Source organism: Rhinopithecus bieti, unplaced genomic scaffold (genome assembly GCF_001698545.2).
Source record: "Rhinopithecus bieti isolate Rb0 unplaced genomic scaffold, ASM169854v2 scaffold_35569, whole genome shotgun sequence".
In the NCBI taxonomy this organism is placed as follows: Eukaryota; Metazoa; Chordata; class Mammalia; order Primates; family Cercopithecidae; genus Rhinopithecus; species Rhinopithecus bieti.
Window position 1 is genome coordinate 633050 of NW_016815046.1, and position 13412 is coordinate 646461.

Sequence of the window (13412 nt, forward strand, 5' to 3'; positions counted from 1 at the left end):
AAAAAAAAAAAAAAAGAAAGAAACCCTGAGCCCCAGATGTCAGTCAGAAAAAGCCTTTGATTGCTGCCATCTCCACCGGGCTCTGACTAGTGACCTAGAGCTGACAGGCTTCAAGTCTTTTAATAGGGCCCGGGGTTAGCTATTAATACTGCTCTTACCAGAATGTTACCTGTAAATTCATCTTAAACGCTCAAGTTCAATTTAATTAAAAAGCTTTTCTTTCTGTTCAACATTTGTCACTGTAACTGATTTTAATGATCTAAATATCCTCGTCAGCAATACTAGGTGACAGAAGTGACATTTATTTACGAAAGGAGTGCCAATTAGCTGGCTCCTCCTCTGGGGCTGACCAAGACTCCAGAAGATTGCCCTCACCATAGGCAGGAATCTCTTTTGGTACTGGCGGACATTCTGCACTTCCAAATAAACAATATATATGGCATGTATGTATGATACCTCCTTGACCCAACAGACAATTAATGTTTGTAGACAAAAGAAGGTGGAGCCTGGGCCAGACGCAGTGGCTCACATCTATGACTGCAGCACTTTGGCAGGCTGAGGCAGGAGGACTGCTTGAGGCCAGGAGTTCAAGACTGGCCTGGGCAACATAGATTGACCCTCTCTACAATAAGCTGAAGCCTACAAAGCTTGATTCATGACAGACTGACTTAAGTTAACATAGTTTTGTGTTGTAGGGCAGGGGTCCCTAACCCCTGGGGCACGGACTCGTCCTGGTCCGTGGCCTGTTAAGAACTGGGCGGCACAGCAGGAGGTAAGCAGCAGGTCAGTGAGCATTACTACCTGAGCTCCCCTCCTGCCAGATCCGCGGAGGCATCAGAGTCTCATAGGAGTGCAAATTCTATTGTGAACTGCACATGCGAGGGATCTAGATCACATGCTTCTTATGAGAAACTAACTAATGTCTTATCATCTGAGGTGGAACAGTTACATCCTGAAACCATTCCATCCCCTTTTCTCCCCCCAAACCCCACCCCAGTCCCTGGTGACAAAAAGGTTGGGGACCACTGTTGTAGGGAGCAATATTACCCTGGTTCTTTTAAAATAACTAGAATAAATAAGACAGCTATTTATTTGCTCTCTTAAAGTTTTGAGCTCAAGGCACACATGCATGGGAAATTAGGTGAGGCAGGAGGAAAACAGATTCTAGAATTCTTCTAATTCACTATAAGCAAATGTTTTCTCGTAGTAACCATGGTCGGAGACACAAAAATTGGATTACAGAAACTTCTTCCCTCCAATCTCTCAAATTACTTTCTTACTGCTATCTTCTATTTCCTCTTTTGTTATTTCCTTGCATCTTTTCTGCAATATTTATGGACTAATCCAACAATTTAACTTTTACCATCTTATACTCGCACTGCTAGGTGCAATCTTATAGCATGGTACCACCTCAGAGATGAGATTCTGTTGTAGGTGTACCCTCACTCAATGTTCTCTGACATTCTTTATACCTGTCTCTGATCAGGCTCATCTCCCCATTTATCTTAGTAGCTATTTCTTTAAAAAACATTTGCCCTTTCTGTATCTGCTCATTGCTTATCCCCCATATCCTTCTTATCTGACAGAGAAAGGAAGGGATCTACTTACATATTTTCAAATATTTGACCTCCTATCCCCAACAGAGATATGTTCAAATCTGTTTCACCCTCATTCATTTCCAGTAATTCCTCCATTTAGGCTCTTGGGGATCTTTTCTCCCCAATCTATCTCCCCTTTTCCTGTATTTTACTCTTTCCATTATATAGTCCCTAATCCTCTGTTATTTTAAAAATGAATGGATGAATGAATCTCTTCTCTGCATTCCTCTCTAACAAAGCTGCTCCCTCTCCTTCAAAGGCATTCATCAAAGGAGAAGCCTGCACTAATTGACTTCCCTGCCTCACCTCTCATTCATGAAATCTCTCTCCAAGGTCTACTTATGATTTAACCCATCTGCTTTTTGAAAAATTTTTAGTTATTGTATTTTTCATTTCTAGATTTTCTATTTGCCTCTTTTACAAATCTACTGGCTTTTCCCTCCCAAACTGTCCTGTTCTTGTATCATGGAAACTGCTCTTTTCTTTATCTCCTTGAATGTTTTAGAAAACAACAATTTTTAAGTTCCTTTTACGAAGTGGCTTTATATTCTTTGGTAGTTCTTGTAGATGTCAAGTGTCCTGTTTGTTGAATTTGCCTTCTTTTCTAATGATGGTGCATTTCCTCATGTGGTCTGCTACTTTGGTCTGGAAGCTCTACTTCAGTGGGACTTATCCTCTGTGGGAATCTTGCATTTGCCCTGAATTTTCAAGATATCACTGTTAGGTAGTCTGCATTTGCCTCTTCTGGGTCCTTTGAGTTTCACTGGTTCCAAACAGGGTTTTAATTTTTTTTGCCTTTTTTTACTTTTTACTTTTGGCTTAAGGCCTTTTCTCCCTATGCAGGCAGTACAGATTGAGGTTCTTACACATATCACATGAGGTGTGGGATTTTGATTTCTTTTAGGGGCTACTTTCCTACTCTAGGTTGGGTAGCTCCTTCTTAAGTCCCAAGTTTTCTTGGTTCCATTCATGAATGAACTAAGAAATATGAACGAAACAGTTATTTGCATAACTTCTGCACAGATAAAGTTCCCTCATTGCCTGGAAGATGTCAAGATGCTAGCCTCTATTTGACCTCTATATGTGGTCCTGAAACCTTTGTAGCCCACTCAACTTCCACATTTGTCTGTTTCTGGCTTTTAATTCCTCTTTCATTCATGGCATTTGGAGAATTCCCTTTCATCTATTTGAGTTTGGTTACATATTTAAAATGCTTTTAAAGTTATAATTTTTTAATCCAGGATTTCTACAAGTTAAAAACAAGAAAAGGGCTTTTTAAATCTATTCGTACCAAACTTTTGACAGGAAATCAAAATCCAGTCTTAAATCAACTGCAATCAGGGTTCTAGAACCATTACTCCATTGAAATTGCTCCACCAACCCATGAGCACTTTTTATTTTATTCTTTGCACTCTTTGACTATTCTAAAGCATCCACGATTTTTGATTACTCTCTTCTTGAAATATTACTCTTTTGCTTTCCACATCATGTTCTTTACCTACCATCCTAACCTTTCTTAGCCAAACTGACGGCTCTTTTTCTCCATCCGTACTTCAAATGCTATGTTCCACAGAATTCTGCATCGCTGCCACTTGGGCAGTCATCTTCTTGCCCAACTTGAACCACCTATATTCTGATGACTCTGAAATTATCATCTCTAGGGTGGCCCTCTCTTCTAAGTTTCCAGTCTGCATATCCAAAGGCTTACTGTAGAACTCTACTTGAAAGTTTCATCCACATTTCAAGTTAAAATGAGTCAAGAGGAACTCAGTTTACTAACTACTACTCTCTCTCTCCCACTGAGCATTTAATATTCCCTATTCAAGCCATCCCGTTATTCGAGTCAGGAACGAACGCAGAGTCATCCTAATTACCCACTCACCACATCCTGCCAATTACACTGCCTTAATATCTTAATAAATCTGTCATTTCCTGTCCAGATTCACTGCTATTAACCTATATTTTAACCCTCATCTGTTTTAACCTGGACTTGGCAATAACCTTGTAACTGGGCTTCTCGCCTGCAGCTACAAGACCATCAGTTCAACTTACCACATCAGTCAGAAGAGTCATTTTTCTAAACTACAAATCCAATCATGTTATAACCCTTCCTACAAGTCTTCAGTGACTTCTAATTCCAGGTAAGACCAAGGCTAGACTTAGCAAGCCATGAACATCTATCTTTTGAGCTTCATCTCCTGCTATTCCTTTTCTCCTTTGTGTCTGTTCACTATTCCTAGCCAACCCCTTGCCCATGCTGGTTGAACACATTACCCATAATGAGTATTCCAAAGTTTTCCAAATGGGATCTATTATTTCCTGCTTCTGTGTGTCATCTCTGCCTAGAAAGCCTTTTTCTCATTCTCCTTGTTTGCCTCTACTTGTCAAGCATTGCCCCAGCTCCTCCCTTGGTACATCTGAGTCCTCTTTTTTTGTGCCTCATCACCCCTATACCAGAGGTTTTCAATCTCGACTAAACATTAGAATCACTTGGGGAAGCTATTTTAAAAACCAGATGCCCAAGCCATACCCAAGACCAAGTAAATCACAATCTCTGGGCCGTGGGACCCAGGCAACAGAAATTTTTATAGTTTCCCATATGATTTAAATGTGCACTCAAGGGCCACAACCTTTGCATTTGCCAACCTCTATTTTAACTGGTCCTTCTACACTTTTTTGCAAGCTGGAATCCCAAACTGGATGATGAGTTCTCTGAGGGCAGAGCTGATTTCTTATTAGTTTTTGTGTCCCTAGTGACTAGCACAATACCTGGTATATGGAAGGCATATAAGAACTGAAGTACAGATAAAAATAAGCCCTCTTCAATTTCAAAAGTCGAGATAACTTATTGCACTAAAAGCATCTTAATGGTTTCAGTTTTCTTCTCTGCACTAAACAACTTTGATGAGCTGTCAAGTCATTTGGCATTTAACCAAATCACAGATCACTCTGTGCCATGCCCTTCTCCATGCCTCTCTGGATTCAATGCAAATCAGGATAATGAATACAGGTGTGTCCCCTTCTGAAAAATTCCAACATAAAATAGTCCTGACTCGTAAAACAAATGAACCAAGGAGAGATTATTAACAAGCCTTTCCCTTCTACGTTACTTATTCCTAGGTGGCCTATTATTGGAAAGTCTCCTCAAAAACTCACTTTCTCTGTGAAGAATTTGTTGATTATGTCAGTCTACAATGATCTCTCCCTTCGGAAACAAAACAAACAAAACCCCTCCTTTTACACTTACCCCTAACTTCCCAATTAGCACTCTGTCTGATACAATGGGGTGGGCAAACCATGACCTGTGGGCCAACCCTACCCATCAGCGGTCTTTGTATGTCCTGTAAGCTAACGATGGTGTTGACATTTTAAAATGGTTTTTAAAAAACTAAAAGAACAATATTTTGTGACATGTGGAAATTATATAAAATTTCAATTTCACCATTCATATCCAGAAAGAATCTTGGCTGTATGGCTCAATTCCTCTTAGACCCACACTACGGGTCAAATTCTGTTTCACAGAGTGAGAAGCCCAAGCCCAACTCATTTTGTCAACATCTACGTCTTTGAGCCCATCCGTGCTGGCCCGTATCTGCCCTCAGGTTCAGGAAATAGTTGGATCGGTAGGTGTGAGATGGTATTGTACATTTTGAAGGGCTAGAATTTTCCATTTTAGCATTAGCTGAACTAAAAAAATTAGGTTAGGTTGGAGGACATTAAAGGTACCCACATTATTTACTTACATGTTTTTAGAGGACTGGATTAATTCAGTAATTCAAGATTATGTTATCTCCAATATGCATCGATCCCATTTTATTAAAAAATGGTCATCCCAATGAATGAAAATGCTACTAACATACTGCCCTCAACAATATATATATTAGTACATACTAGAAGGAACATCAATCCCAAAAGTAATCCCAAATATTCTAATTTGAAATACTGGCATTGATCAGCAATATACAATTACCCTAAAGAAAATTTTTCACTCAAGTGGCAAGTCCACCCTGACTAATTGCATTTATTTGTTTTTGATTTTCTGATAAATCAGATCATGTGGGTTACAGAAGTCCAGGACATATCCAAATAGCTTCAAAAAAGGAGAGCTATACCTCCAACAATTATTCCATAGGAGAAGCAAGGTTAATCACCCCTACCAGAACCATAATGTACTCATTAATTCACAGCTCAATGGGCCACAGACAGAGCCATCTGTGTAACTATTTGTATCTGTTCCCAAGAGGAAGAGGAAAATAGGTGTACCTTTTGGTACAGGTGATGAGGCTGCCAAGAGAAAGGTCTACCCTCGAGATACGGCTGAGTGAATTTCATTCAGAAAACATCTGCTGGTGTCGCCTGGCTCTGATGTGTACCGCTTCCTCTCTGGAACAGTTGGGAAGTGCGAGTGTGCATGGTCCCTGGACACAGCTGGGGTGCTGAGTGTTTCATTAGGTAAACAACCAGGGGCAGGTGGGGCTAATTGGATTCAACTGTTTGGTGACAGCCACGGCATGATGTTTACTTTCCCAGACTGAATCTTTCAAGATACTTCAAAAACTAGGAGCCAAGCTCAACAAATGAACCCTGGACAAGGCTGGTCCAAATTAAAGTGCCGTCGTCCAATTTAGACTGTGAATAACTGGACCTGCAGCAGACGAAACCGCAGTGAAATGTCCAGCAGCACAAGTGATAATGATAATTAGGGATGCAAAGATAATAGTATTGTGCTGCCAAATAAAACAAAACAAACACAAAACCAAAACCAAAAAGTCAGTTAAGATGGAGCAGGATACATAGGAAAAGAGGAGAGGAACATCAGAACATCTTTGACACCATACTCAATGCTGATCAGAGAGCTTTATGATAGTATATATGTCTACCTGAGAATGACAACTTCTGATAACTCTGGAGAGGGCCCATGGAAAACAGAAACCATCCAAGGGGACCTAGGGAAAAAAGCTTTGGAATGACAGTTTACAGAAGGTAACTCTTGGGGATAATTTAATAACAACCTTTAAACAGATAAGTTCTCATATGAAGGGTCATAACTGTTTGATACTTAAAAGATCAAGAAGAAAAAAATTATACTGTAACACAGGTAGTGGACCAAGAATTCATATAAAATCTGTATCAGGTGGGCGCAGTGGTTCACGCCCGTAATCCCAGCACTTTGGGAGGCCGAGATGGGTGGATCACCTGAGGTCAGGAGTTTGAGACCAGCCTGGCCAACATGGTGAAACCCTGTCTCTACTAAAAATACAAAATTAGCTGGGTATGGTGGCACTGTGATCCCAGTTACTTGGGAGCCTGAGGCAGGAGAATTGCTTGAACCTGGGAGGTAGAGGTTGCAGACAGCCAAGATCATGCCATTGCATTCCAGCCAGGGCAACAAGAGCAAAATTCCTCGAAAAAAAAAAAAAAAAAAAAAAAAGAACTGTCTCAACCGTCAATGTTCAGATTTTTCTCATAATAAAGCAAATTTAAATATAGTCTGTGTTTGAATATCATTAAGATCTTTATAAGCAGATCTCAGATCAGATAACTCCCTATTTAAACCTTGCATGTCTTCCCATTTAACTGAGAATAAAATTCAAATTCTCTAGCCTCAAGATCCTTTATCAATGGTTCTTAATCCTGACTGCACATGAAAACACCTGGGAAGCATTTTAAAAATACATCAGTTCACAGTTTGAAGTGGGGCTCAGTTTGGATATGTTTTCATCTCCCATGTGATTCTCATGTGCAGCCAGAAATGACCCAAATGATCTGACCCCTGTACCTGTCCAATGTCACTCAGTATTCATTCTCTTTGCTCACTAACCTGAATTCAAGCTAGTTCCCATCTTCGGACTTGCTCCTTTCTCCACCTGGAGTTTTCTTCCCCACATTTCCACGTGGCTCCTTCTCATCCTTCAGAACTGAGCTCAAACACCGTATCCTCCACGACGGCTTCCCTGACCCTACTCCTCACCTGAACCTCTTGTTTATTTAATCACATCATCCTTATTAATGAGAAATTTATTATTTGTTTCCACTTGATTATTATCTAGCTCCCTCCATTAAGGTGTAAAATCCATGAAAGCAAGGACCTTACCTAGTCAATTCACTTCTCCACCTTTAGCCCTAGAATAACGCTGGCTCCTAGAAGTGCTCAATGAATGATTTTTGAATGACTAACAGATTGAAGCAATGAATGATACAACTGAAGCACCAAACACCGGGAAAATAACAAACGACCTAAAAATATCTTTCTGAACCACACACCGCATGTTGTCACTCATGAGTGGGAGTTGAACAATGAGAACACATGGACACGGACACAGGGAGGGGAACTTCACACACTGAGGCCTGTTGTGGGCTGGGAGACTAGGGGAGGGACAGCGTTAGGAGAAACACCTAATGTAGATGACAGGATGATGGGTGCAGTAAACCACCGTGGCACCGTGGTATACATTGTATATCGATGCAACAAATTTGCATGTTCTGCACCTACAGCCCAGAACTTAAAGTACAATAATAGCTGGGCGCCGTGGCTCACACCTGTAATCCCAACACTTTGGGAGACCCAGACGGGTGGATCTCGAGGTCAGGAGATGGAGACCATCCTGGCTAACACAGTGAAACCCTGTCTTTACTAAAGATACAAAAAAATTAGCCAGGCGTAGTGGCAGGCGCCTGTAGTCCCAGCTACTCGGGAGGCTGAGGCAGGAGAATGGCGTGAACCCAGGAGGCGGAGCTTGCAGTGAGCCAAGATCGCACCGCTGCACTCCAGCCTGGGCGAGAGAGCGAGACTCCCTCTCAAAAACAACAACAACAACAAAAAAAAAAACCCCCCAAAAAAACAAAACAAAAAAAAATTTTAAGTATAATAATAATAAAATTAAAAAATCTTTCTTTTACCGTCTTATTATTGAATATCAACAATATCATCAATGAATTTAAAAGTAAATAATACAAAACAGCACCAAATGCAGGAACAATAAATAATCATATTGGCTGACAATTTAGCCTTTACCATGAGCTGTGCATTCTTCTGAGCATTTGGCATATATTAACTTTTAATCCCCACAACCACCCTGTGTGGTAGGTACTAACATTACTTCCATTCTATAGGTGAAATACAGAGGCACAGAAGGTTGGGAACTTGATGGTGGTCAGTCAACTAGCAAGGTAGAACCTGAAATGAACCAGACCCGCTGTTCTGCAGTCTGTTTTCCTAGTTATTACACTGTCTCTCTAAAGCATTGGACGCATTTTTCAGGTTTCCTATTTCCTCTTTAATTCCATTGCCTCTCCTTTGGGCTGAAGACTGAGATATAGCTAGTGCTTTTCACACACGCACTACCACTTCATGCTCTGCGGCCACGTTATTAACTTTTCTGAACCTCTGTTTCCTCATCTGAAAGGCAGAGAGAATCTAATTTAACAGAATTGTTGCGACTGACTAGATGAGCTACGACTATAAAGTCCCTTGCACAGAGACTATGTATTAATACTTTATTATTTATTTTCATTCCAGTCTAGGTCCTTGTTACTTTATGTCAAGGTCACTGCAACAGACTCCTATCTGATTATGGTAGAGTGACTTGGGTAGGAGAAATGAGGACTGGCTGCTTGCTAGAGAATTTGTAGGGCAACTGGTTAGGTGGGCAGCATCTGTATTTGGCCAGAAGGGCAGCTGATATGTACTGGAAAGGATGAATGAAGGGATTCACTTGATCAAAAACCAAGAGTGCAAGGCCTATACAGAGACACCATGCAAGATATTGCAGACAGGTGTGCAGAAAATAACATAATAACTTACTTCTGGAAGCTAAGAGTTCATAAGAGTTCAGACCAGTGATTTCTTGATCTCTCTCTCTCTTTTTTTTTTTTTGACCAAGTCTCACTCTGTCGCCCAGGCTGGAGTACAGTGGCATGATCTCGGCTTGGCTCACTGTAACCTCTGCCTCCCAGGTTCAAGTGATTCTCCTGCCTCAGCCTCCTGAGTAGCTGGGATTACAGGCACCCACCACCATGCCCAACTAATTTTTGCATTTTTAGTAGAGACAGTGTTTCACCATGTTGGCCAGGCTGGTCTCGAACCCCTGACCTCAGGTGATCCACCCACCTCGGCCTCCCAAAGTGCTGAAGTTATAGGCGTGAGCCACCGTGCCTGGCCCAGACCAGTGATTTCTAACTAGTAACACATGAGAATCACTTTGAGGATATTTTTAAACTAAACTTGCCCAGGTCCAACTCTCAGTGGGCCTAGTATGGAGAACCCAGGATGTGTGTTTTGAAATTTCCTGAAATAACTCTGTGTGAAGCTACAATTGAAAAACAATGTGTTTTTTTTTTTAAAGAAAACAGTTAAACCAATAACTAATGAAATAATATATTTTAAAAGTCTAAATTACAATACAATGGAATAAATGCCAGTATAAAGTTTTGCATAATAAATTATAGACGCACATAATAAAAGCATATTTGCTGAATGCCCTCTATGAAACAGATGCTGTATATAGGTTATAATGTTTTTGCACCTATTTAATGTTTAATATAAATGAATATATATATCAGTGTTAGGAGACAACATAGCTTTGAGAGACAGGTCACAAGCTGGAGCTTGCAGACGGTTTCCCTGGTGTATGCCCTTGGCTCTTCTGAGGTTCGAAGTTAAGTTAGATTGCAAAAGCTCCAAGGCCAGCTCAAGGAGAGTCTCATTCCTATAGGACCCTGGCCTCTGGCTACACAGGAAACCTGAAGGGCTTCAGAAGCAACCAGAGCCCCTAGTGTCTAGTCTCTGCTATTGAGCACCGTGGGGCCAGTGAGATGGTAAAACACCACTTTGACCATGTCATCCTCCTTACCAACACCTATGTGTCAGGCCTCTGAGCCCAAGCTAAGCCATCGCATCCCCTGTGACCTACATGTATACGCCCAGATGGCCTGAAGTAACTGAAGAATCACAAAAGAAGTGAAAATGGCCTGTTCCTACCTTAACTGATGACATTCCACCACAAAAGAAGTGAAAATGGCTGGTCCTTGCCTTAAGTGATGACATTACCTTGTGAAACTCCTTTTCCTGGCTCATCCTGGCTCAAAAAAGTTCCCACACTGAGCACCTTGTGACTCCCCACTCCTGCCCGCCAGAGAACAACCCCTCTTTGACTGTAATTTTCCTTTACCTACCCAAATCTTATAAAACGGCCCCATCCCCATCTCCCTTCACTGACTCTTTTTGGACTCAGCGCGCCTGCACCCAGGTGATTAAAAAGCTTTACTGTTCACACAAAGCCTGCTTGGTGGTCTCTTCACACGGACGCGCATGACACTACGATAGTACTCTTTTACCTAATACAGGACATTAAAAAAAATCCCCTTTCCTGCCCATTTCTACCCAACCACACTGTCCACCCTAGTCACTGTGATTGCTCAGCCTTTCTCCCATGCACCATGGTCATCCACCCTGCTCCACTGCTTGCTCGTCCTGTTCAGTCTGGCAGAAATTTCCTCATTCATTTAGTGAGCATACTAAGGGTCAACAAGGTACCTAGCCCAGTGCCAGCTCTGATGTCTGCCATCAGCCACTGCAGGTTTCTCCTCCTCACTCTTTCTTCATGTCCAGCATGGGTTCTAGCTCCTCTCTGAAGTGGTGAAAGGGGTGAGCTGAAAGTAACATGCTTGTGTCTTAAATCAACTCAAACCAACTGAGCCTCTAACACTAGGGAAGAGGTTTTATTTGTATTCTCTGCCAGGCCCGACACAAGGCAGAGAGCCCTGTTATCCCCCACCTCCAAGGAAAAACATTGATTAATGAACTGATGCTAAATCGGAACAGAGAAACTTCCGAAAACTGTGATTTCCGATCTTTACATTATTATTTTGGGACACATGAGCTGCTGGTTGGATCTCAGGACAGAGGACAGGCAAGAGGAGGGAAGCACTCTGCTTAGACATGGGCGACTCATAGGCCAAGTGCCTGATGGCTAATGTCGAGCAGTACAGAATTCACAGCTGCGTTTCCCTTTAAGCCCCAAGGGGTGTGGATAATTAGGGAAAAGACTTCTAGCCCTCATTTCCCTTTTTAGGAAAGCCCTCTTAATCCAAAGCACGTAACCTGACATCATTACCTGCGGCACAGTCTTTCTCTCCAGAATGAGGTACTCATAGAAAGGTGGTATGTTTTTCATCTTTCCTCAGATCGCCAAGCTCCCAGGAGCTGCCCCGGTTCTCATGGGAAGCTTGGAAGACAAGCCAACCCTCAGCAGAGGGCATTGTGAGCTTCTAGATTTTATGATTTCTCTGAAGGATATCTGCTGAGGATCACACGGGAGAAAATCAGACTGCAATGTCTTCCTGCTCCCTTCTTCCTTCCCCAGTGTTATACCATTTTGGATCATTTGAATTGTATATGGCTTTCTATTTAAGTCAGTCATTTGCTGGCAGCAAAACTAGAACATTTCCTGTTTTTCCCCTCACTGTAATCAGGATTTGGCCGTCCAAATTAGGACTGCCCTAATTACTCCTCAGCAGGTGCCAATCTGGGGGAGGGCAATAAATAGGAAGAGAGGAAGTAAGGACACTTTGCATCTTCAGAGTCATATAATAAGAAAACACTGTCTCCAGAAACCTGAATACGCTGATTAACCAGCAGGCAACAGCACCGTGGGGGCATGTGTTGTGCCTTTGAGTGTGCATTGTTGTATAACAACTAGAAAGATGATTTTCTATTTATTCCCTTTCAAAGCCTCACAGAGTACTTTTCCCAATCCTGAGAGAAATTTAACATAGGTCCATCATTCAGCAACTACGGTAGGTCCCTCGCAGACAATCCCCTGTGATGTGACAGTGGGCAGCAACAGGTGGCCACCATTTCAGAGACTATGGGTAGGAGAGATGCCACAGCAGTAGAGTTTCTTACGGGAAGGAATCAAAATGCTCCTGACGACCAGAATATGTCAAAAACCAAAAGCAATGGCCATGTTCCAGAAGCAGTAGTCCAAGGGAGACAGAGTTCTGCTGTTTGGACAAAGCAGTAAAATACGAATGACAGAGAAATAACTCAATTCCTGTAGAACAGACAGACAGCATGGGCAAAACTATCCATGTTCCCACTTAAACCAATCACTCCAGTTGCGCACCCCTCCTCCACCCTTACTTCCCTGGCCAAAAACATAATTTCAGGATTTTCTCCTTTCTCTCTTACATCACCAAATTTCCCTTCTTCCCAAGTCCATTTCTTCAAATACAAATATGTACTTATTTCTTCTATTTAAAAAACACATAAAACAAAAAAACCTTCCTGTGACCTCACTTCTCCAGCCACTATGCCATTTCTCCATACCCCTTTGCAGCAAAACTCAGTGTGAAAGTTTTGCCTCTATTTACCCTTCCTCTACTCTTAGTTTGTTTAAGGCCATGCCTGTCCAGTTTTCATCCCTGCTACTCCACAAAAACATTCACATTTATCACTCAGTCCATGCTGAGCTCTAATGCTGGCAACACTACAACACTACCTTTTCTAGATTTTCCTCCTCCTTCACTGGCTGCTGCTTGTCAATGTCCTTTGATGATTTCTCCTCATCTTGCAAAATTCATAAAGTCCACGGTCCTCTTCTTTGCCTCATGAAGTCCATGGTCCTCTTCTTTGCCATGAGTATACTCCCTCCTGTGAAGATTTCATCTAGTCCCATAGTTTTAAATTCCATTTAGCTATACTATTTATATGCCGATGGCTGCCAAATATCTATCTCCAGGCCAAACCTCTCCTATTTTGATGCATATGTCCAACTCCGTCCCCCACGTGGCTAAGAGACACTCGAAATTTAA

At 41.8% G+C, this 13412-nt stretch overlaps 1 protein-coding gene across 1 annotated transcript in view; it reads right to left on the minus strand.

Moving 5' to 3' along the window:
• The window catches only part of EXOC4 (exocyst complex component 4), a 167634-nt gene extending 154516 nt beyond the window's left edge, over positions 1–13118 (minus strand). The window contains exon 1 of the mRNA XM_017852933.1: positions 13100–13118. The gene's annotated coding sequence lies outside the window, so the exon portion shown is untranslated. The remainder of the gene's footprint in view (positions 1–13099) is intronic.
• Positions 13119–13412: the final 294 nt, after the last annotated feature.